The 8872-nt window shown below is 45.9% G+C and overlaps 1 pseudogene; it reads right to left on the bottom strand.

The window, feature by feature from the left end:
* Positions 1-1307: 1307 nt before the first annotated feature.
* Positions 1308-3403, bottom strand: LOC119273323 (annotated as a pseudogene).
* Positions 3404-8872: the final 5469 nt, after the last annotated feature.

Raw genomic sequence — 8872 nt, 5'->3', positions numbered from 1 at the left:
AAATTCAAATAATTTTTCAAATATTCATATCTTTTAAACCCAACTCCAAATCTAACAGTTTATATATGAAAATCACTCAGAAAAATGGGTAGATTTCGAATATGATATTATCTTGCATGCTACTCATTTTTAGAATAAAGTTTATGATGCAACCTTAATTAATAACTTCTACATATAGGGTATTTTTTTGGAAATGCATATTAGATATGTATCCTATCCCATTTAACTTGAGTAGATATGATAGTTTAATTCTCTCACAAAAGATAGTATTGACATTATTAGTTGTGTTGATTCCTACTAGCTACCATATGCTAATGGTTACAACAGGTACATAGTCATTCTGTTTCCCATCGTGCACAATATAACCAACCAATATACGATAATGTACACTAAACAGTTGATACGAGCTTTGTGCAAACAAGTGACTTAATGTTGCTCTCCATTTTTTAAAATTGTGCCCATAAATTTTTTTGGAAACACGTTGAGTACACTTCAAAAATCAACCAATCATTTCGGTTTTTAACTTGAGTATATATGATAGTTTAATGCTCTCACAAAACATAGTATTGGAACTATAAGGGGTGTTGATTCCTACTAGCTGCCATATGCTAATGGTTACAATAGGTACATAGTCATCCGATTTCCCATCGCGCAAAGTAACCAACCATTATACGACGAAATACACTAAACTGTTAATACGAGCTTTATGCAAACAAGTGGCTTAATGTTGATCTTCATTTATTTATTTTTGAAATTGTGCCCATAAAGATTTTTGGAAACACCTTGAGTACACTTCAAAAATCATCCAATCATTAGGTTTTTGCGCAAAGCCACTTATCATGTTGTTTGTTGTGTCAAGATTTCAAGCGATTTGCTGATATCGTCAAGTGTATATTAGGGGGTGATTTTTTTTCTCCCATTGCAATGCACGGGCATGTTTGCTAGTAGTTTATCATGCATAGATATGCATACGCATTGTGCATATTCAAACAAATCAATACACCAAAGCGTAATGGAGCACAGGTTTATATTGCAACAACCTAGCCCACGAAATTAAACATGAAATAGGTTCACAGAACTAGGTCAGATACGCAGAGAACCTGACATACGTAAATCATCAAGAGGTTGATGACTGACGATGTACAAGTGGAACAATAGTACGTATCCACAAATTATCCATGAAAAAAGGTAACTGAATTCAATCAGAAAGAGGTAAGACCTTGATGGATTGCTGATCCCAGCGTATATGCTGGGCTACTAGAATTACCACACAGTACAACACTTAGCTGATCGTAAGTAATTAATAGTTAATTACCAGCTGCATGACTGGTGCTGGAATAGAAATTGTAGCCACCGCCGGCATTGATGATGTCGCCGTACATGTCCCTGCTGCTAGGGCAATCTTGTTGCTGCTGCTGTTCTCCCTTGGCTGCTAGCATCGCGTGGTGGTGGAACTGGTGGTGTCCTCCATCCTCCTCGCCATTGCCGCCGCTGGGTAGCTCTAGGTGGAACATGTCATGCTTGGCCACCAATGTGGTTGGCATTGCGGCGGGCATTGCCGCAGCTGGCGGCTCAAACATCTGGTGATCCATGGTCTGCAGGAACGGGAAGTTATTCATCTGTGCCGCCACGCACTGCTCCATGCCATTCAAGTTCCCCTGGTGGTGGTGGTGGTGCCCACCTTCATCGGCCACGCCGGCGTCCGCCAAGAGCAGCCTGGCAGGGAAATGAAGACCGAGACTCTCCGGGTGGAAGCAGTCGGCGAACAGGGGTGTGTTGCTGAACATGGGTAAGTACTGCAGACCGGATGGCAGAATGGTGGTGCCGGTGGTGCAAGCAGCGATGCTGGGCGTTGTCGACGTCCTTGTCACGGCGGCTCTGTCCGCCGACGTAGCCCTGGGATTGGCGCTACGCTTGGTGTGGCGACGGCGGTACCCACTGCCGACGGGGCGTGGGTCCAGTAGCGGCGGCAGGCACGACAGTAGTGGCGAGGCTGGGTGAGTGAGTAGTTGTTGAAGTAGCAGAACTTGGTGTTGGTGGAGTCGCAGCGCGGGCAGTTGAGCCCTGGCTCCGGCTTTGGCACCCTCGCCCGCCGTGCCCGCTCCGGCATCGACATCGGCTTACTATTCCTGGCACCGCCGCCAGCATCACCACCACCTCCTCCGGCGGCCGTGTCCATTACTCCTTCCTGAGGGTGAGGATGAGTGTTGTCCTTGCCTGCATCACCTAGACCAACAGGTGAAGGAATAATAGTGATATGGCTGTTACTGCCGATTTGCTGGAGTTGAAGATTAAGGGATCGGGAATTGAGCATCTGCAGACATGTAAGTGTGTATTCCATGATATATGGTGCAACCATCAGCAGGATATGTGCAATCAGCAAACCCTAGCATATCTAGTAACAGTATACACTATGCACGTACAATCTCCTTTTTTCTTTTTCTTGTGTGAACAAAATCTTGAGAGAATATACAATTAATTAGCCAGAAGGGGAAATAAATATGCATACCTGCAGCTGGTTGCGGCTGGTGTTCGAGCATCTTGATGAATCTTGGAAGGCAGGAGGGTGTGATCAGGGCAGAGAGGTGTCTTTGGGCTGCTGGGGGATGGGGGATTAGTGGGAGGGATAGATTTAGCACCAGCAGCACAACCAAGAGGAAGCAAGGTAGCAGCACCAAGAAAAGATAGTGTAGAGGACAGAACCTCATCTTGTTGTTTTTCTTTATTTGCACACTTTTGCATTTTCCCGTTGGTGAGTGTTGACGGGTCTGAGAGTGCTATACACTATTTAATCGATGTACTGCTTAGCTACCTTGATGGTTAGAGCATCTCCAGCCGTTTAGCTCCCCAGCGCACCCGGCGAAGGGCTTTTGGCGTTTACGCCGGCGCTTTTTATTTTGCCTGGGGGCGCGATCGAGTTTCCAGCCACCCCCCAGGTTTCGGCCCCCAAACGCATCAAAATTCAAAGTTCACTTTCCCGCTACCAAAAAACGACACAGTTCAGCGATCATCATGCAACGGGTCGACGATCATCTTGCCACAGGGTCGGCAATCGAACATAGCCAAAGTCCGACAATCAAAAGGGTAGGAATAATAGACATGGAGCTCATCAAACGGTAGGCTCCTCTACCGTAGGGCTGACCGAGGTCGGCGTCGGCGTGGGATCAACTTCAATGCTCGGGCTCGGCGTCGGCGTTGGCGTAGTCGTGGGCGTAGGGCCGGTGGTCGCCACCGGTCCCGACATATCATTCTTGATGAGGCCACGCTCCGCCAGGTACCACGCCTTCACCTGCTCGTCCATCGTCGACATGTCTGCCCCCATCAATAATGCTAGGTCGGTGTTCCTCCTCTTCGTGGCGATGTTGCTCCAGAGAAGGTAGAGCTTGACGTCCTGCTTCTTCATCAGCGTCGCTCACCTTGTATCGGATTTCTCCTCCCTCTTGGCGGCGTTGCTCTTGGCGTCAGCGATGCACTGCTCGATCGACGATTGCAGCAGTTCATCAGTGGTTGTCACGTCCCTCGCCGCCTTGGCTCTTTTGTATCGGATTTCTCCTCCTTCTACTGCCGCCGGGGCAGGTGCGTTTGGGTTGTAGGCGTCCTAGGCCTTGGCAAGAGCGAGCCGGCACTCCGTCCATTTCTCGCACGACTCGATCCTGGTGAACACATGTAGGAACTTGAACTCTTGGTTGCCATTGTCCTGGCGAAACATGTTGAACATCTGAACCATCTGCACAGCCGAACCACAACTGTCCGCAAAGTACACGGCGAAGAACTGGGCCGGCGACCGATGGCCATACCTGACCCATGACGTTGGTGCCGCTTTCCGGGCGAGCCGCGACCTCCTCTTGAATGCCATGCCGCTTGTTGTAGGCCACCTGCATGGTCGCCCAATGGTTTGCCATGGCCTTCTCGCCGCGATCCATGTGGATGTTGGCGAAGTCAGGGTCGACCAACTTGTGCTCGTTGAACGTCGTCTTGATCCTTCTTCAGTACATGTCGGCATTCTGATTCAAGCCGGTGATCAGGTCGATGCTGACCGTCTTCCATGCTTCGGAGAGGCACTCGTCTTCCTTGGACGTCCACTGAGGCTTGCCCGGCCTGGTGTTCGCAACCCGCTTCTTCTTTCTTCCTTTGGGCGCCGGCTCCACCTCCACCGGTCCTTCCTCTTCCACCTCCTCCTCGGCGTCGTTCAGCTCGTCCTCCATGCCGACAGTTGTGTCAAATGGTTCGTCTTGCGTGCGGAACCTGGGGCCCTAAGCGGCGGTGTCCGAACTGCTCGTGGTGATCTCGTCCATGTCGGTGTCGGTGCTGCTAAACTGTGGCGTCTAGCCGTGTGCGAAGGGTAGGGCGTCGCGGCGCGGAGGAGGTGCAGCCCAGCCTTGGTCAGCCGGCGGCTAGTAGCTGTACTAGGTGTTGAGGCCGGTAGTGAACGTAGGGGAGGGAGTGCGTGGCTCGGGGTTGAAGCAGGAGGGGGACGCGCGTGGCACCGCACCATGCGGGCGAGTGATGTTGGTGTTGAAGCCGTCATGCGCGTCGCCGTCGGTGTAGCCTGGCAAGGGCGCGTACCCCCACAGTGGCAGCAAGAAGTTGGCCGCCGACGCGACGCTATGCTGGCCCCCCACGCGGCTTGTGGGCACTGTTGAGCCGAAAGGTTTGCCATCCCCGCGCGAGACGCTTCCTCGTGCTCCGCCGCCGGCCGCATCTTTGGCCTTCTTCATGATGAGCCTGTTCCGCCGATCGGCGGTGACCGCCTCCCGACGATCAACATCGGCCTTCCACTAGGCGTTGGACAAGCCCGGGGGCCTTGGCATCGACGCCCTCGGCTTCCTCTGCTTTGGCTGGCCAGTATCGGTTGCTAGGCGAGGTGGCGCATACTTCATCGGTGGATGATGGGCGGAATTGGGGAGAATGGCGGGAGCGACTGGGGAGAAGAGATGGCTGCATTGGGGAAATGGAGGGAAAGGGGGAAAATGGCGGGAAATCGAATAGTGTCATCGACAGCGCGGGCACGCGCGCCTTTTTGCTTCAGTCGATGCCCCCAGACGCCCGCCGGTGCGCTGGGTTCCGCTTGGGTTCGCCGGTTGTAATTTCGGCCAAAACCGGCGATAAACGAGGATCTCGGGGCGCGGCTGGCCCGTTCTTTCGCAGCTGGCGCTAAAAAAGGCGCCCTGGGGGCTGTTGGGAGATGGGGGGGGGAGCGGAGATGCTCTTAATGCACTGGTGCATGCAGATTGCAGAGTCGCTAACTATAGTTTGCAATAAGGTGGTTTGAAATTTTCATGTGCTGGTGCCTTTCGCTAATCAAGCAACACTTAGCTAGTTCCAGAATTCCTGCATTTTTTTCTTTGTGGCGCATCTAATGGTATCTTCTCAACAATTCCTATATGTGGCTACTGCTGTCTGTTTCCAATAATGAACTCTTGGTGACCGTGTCCTATGGGGATCATCGAATCCGTATATCAATAAGCCTTGTTTGAAGGGTTCATATAAATAAGGCCTATAAATTCTACCTTAAGCGGGACAATCAATTAAGTGAGCCATTTTTTCCTGCGGTAGGATCCAAGATTTTGTGGCACTATAATGATATTTTTTTTCTCCATCCAAGATTTAATAAGCTTGTGGTCCAATGATGCTTAGCGATTTGTGATTGCTAACCTACTGAAAGTGCTATAAGTAATGATGTTGTGGTGGTTTTCCAGGCAAACAATCGGCACAAAAATATGAAATTATATATTAAAATACAGCCCTTAACAGAAAAAATAACAAATGAAATTTCAGGACAAAAACTAGTTAAATTTTAATACTGTAATGTGGATGGCTCGAAGAAAGAGAGACCATTTGCTAGTTTTTGTGTGGGATATACAAGTTAATTCTACCAGGAAGTGACTAACATTATATTTGGCAACAAAACTGCTATCTAATTTACTTATGACACGCAGACACTAAAATTTGAAACTTTGATGATTTTACTTGTGAGAATAGTATGACTAATGACATGGTGATAGTTTTGTGCACAAACCAATACACACGAAGAACAAAATAAGAAAAACATTTTACATCATTAGGGAAACATGTGAAGTATTTTTAGTTTCCATGTTTTCCTAATTTCCCCTAAATTGTATTCTGTTTGTATTGTTTCCACGAAAGGGGTGTCAGGCTGGTCAGTCAGGGGGTCTCATTATCAACATGGCCCATCTCGAAATGAATTACGAGTAGTTAAGAGTATGTCTTGTCAATGGTGGAGGTAGAGTCTTCGTTGCACATTTTCATACCTTGCCCCTTCGCTCGGAAGATCTGGTTGCTTGTTTCGACCATGATGAATTGGCCTATGGCCTCGCCTCGGATCAGAATGTTTTGTCCCTGCTGCACTCATGGGAGCGATGTTGTGTGTGTTGTGGGAAGGAAGAGAAGAAGGTATGGAGTTCCACAATAGCGCGTGTATGGTGGTCAGTTTGGCTTGAACGCAACGATTGAGTCTTCAACAATAAGTGCATTCATGCATTGTCTGTCTTTGCCAAGCTTCAGCTTGAAGCAAAACTGGGTGGTGGCCGGCAGGAGAGGAGAGATGCCAATCGCTAAAAAACCTCGGTAGCTTGTTCCTCTTGTTTTTGCCTTTGCCCTTACGTTTCATCATGTGCTTTCCTTTCAGGAGTGGATTTTCTACTCTCGGGTGTATTACCCCCGAGTTTACAAAAAAATAAATCAAATGTTATCCAAAAATTCTGAAGTTGTACGACATGAAACATGATCAAATGTTTTATGTTTTTGCAAAATTTCATCGACAATAACAACCGAGGAGAGCTCTCAACAACAACAAAAACAATATCACGTACTCAAATATGCAGAAAACATTGACGAGTGCTTTTGTTTGGTTGAGAGCTCCTACAATGTTAGTATTTGTCAATCAAAGTGATTTTTTTTGTTGATAGCTCCTTAAATGTTATTTGTGGATGGAATTTTGCAAATATCACATTTGATCATTTTGATGAGCAAAAAATTAGAATTTCTAGATCATGTTTGATACGTGTTTCGTGCGCTTCCTTCTAGTGTTCACTGGTTTGTAACTTTATGCTCCTAATCATAATGAAAGCAGTGCTCACTGCTTTTCGTCTAAAAAAAGTTAAAAGTATGTCTATGAAAACCAGCAAACATCCACCAAAGACGAAAGCGACCACACCCAAGAAAAAGTATCTTGGCTCAGCCCCTGTATCGATCAATCAAGCCTTATTCGATTTCCACCCATGTTGGGATGCAGAGAACCAGGTGCTTATTAGCAGGTACTCCCACCACTGTTTGTCTATTCTATGATAGCTTTGGCCAGTGTGCAGAGGCCGGACGTACGTCAGGCAGTGGTTGACAGCCATCACGCACGTGCGAACACTACACATACAACATTTTTGGCCCCGAGCGACACAGCGCTCGTATCCCAGCCGTTGTTAAATCATGGACATGGCCCAAGTTAATTTAGCAGCCAATACGGCTCAAAAATTCAATAAGGTTTCTGTGCTCATCTACCCGGTCAACATTAAAATAAAAAAAGTAGAAAATCTATTATATATTACGGTGAAACCCGGAGCAAGAAAAGCAAACTAGAAAATCCTATGTTAATCAGAAAATACTAGTCCTCGATCTGGTCAATCGTTTAAAATTAATATAATGTGACCGTTCAATCTACGTAATATATATAACATGGTAGGCCTATGAGCACTTACGTGACACATAATAAGTATATTGAAGCACAACAATTTGTAAGGAAAAAAAAAGTACAACACCTAACGTGCTGCCCTAGAGAAGGAAACAAATTATACTCTTAAAAAAACAAATACTACGTGGGTGCAATCCTTTTTTTTGCAGGGGGAAAAGAGTTTTATTCCAAAATGATAGGATTACAGTCAAGAGAGAAGAGTTCCTCTATACACGAGGGTCCTCTGTGTAGCCATACAGCAGTGCTACACTCAGTACGACTATATGTCACCAATCGATCTGCTACCCTATTTTGTTCCCTACTAAGCAAACCAAGTGGATTTAGAAGGAAAAAACCAACTAACGTGTAGACCCAGACGTACATCCCTAGCCTAGGTAAAAGGTAAATTGGATTCTTCAAAAGGAAAAAAACGCAACTAAACTGAAGGCCCAACGTAGAACCTCTAGGAAAAAGAACAACTTGAACTCTTTGATTAGAACAAAAAACTAAGTTAATGTGGAGCGTGAGAAAGTGCAGATGTATGCAGGTTTTTCATCTGCAAAAGAAAAGTGCCTACATCTGCAAATATTTTAGGCGGTTCAACAAAAACAAATCCCGGTTAGGCATATAAAATTGGAATATTTTTAGATACCCTAAAGGAATAATCTGGTATAGTCACTGGCTATTTAAATTTATTTTTCTCATGCATAAACTTAATTTTCTACTTATTATTATATGCCATGTCAATAATCCAGACTGTATGCAAAGTATAAATCATTTGGCTCGCATTACACATAGTGAAGTTGTTCGAATTACACAACCGATCTGGTAAACCCTAGAAATGATAAATCTTCACAATTAGACCTATATCCTTTACTACTATCTGCCTAACATTATTTCTCATTTTGTTTGATGATGTTAATTGTATTTAGGTGTATTTCTTTTCTTTCCCCTAAAGTGCCGATTCTACTCCAAATCCTGCTTCATTAATTGCATTTAGTATCATGCACTAATGACACATAGAATAGTTAATTAGTATGGTGTATTAAAAAATTCTTGATACACAAATTAACTATAGTATGTGGTTCTGATATTTATTTCATGTTTCGGATGGTTATAGAATGACCACATATTTACCATGAATCCGACTTCAACACAAAGCAATGCCCTCAGAAATAGTTACAACAA

Source organism: Triticum dicoccoides, chromosome 3A, assembly GCF_002162155.2.
Source record: "Triticum dicoccoides isolate Atlit2015 ecotype Zavitan chromosome 3A, WEW_v2.0, whole genome shotgun sequence".
NCBI classification, from domain to species: Eukaryota; Viridiplantae; Streptophyta; class Magnoliopsida; order Poales; family Poaceae; genus Triticum; species Triticum dicoccoides.
This window is presented reverse-complemented; position numbering and strand designations above follow the sequence as displayed.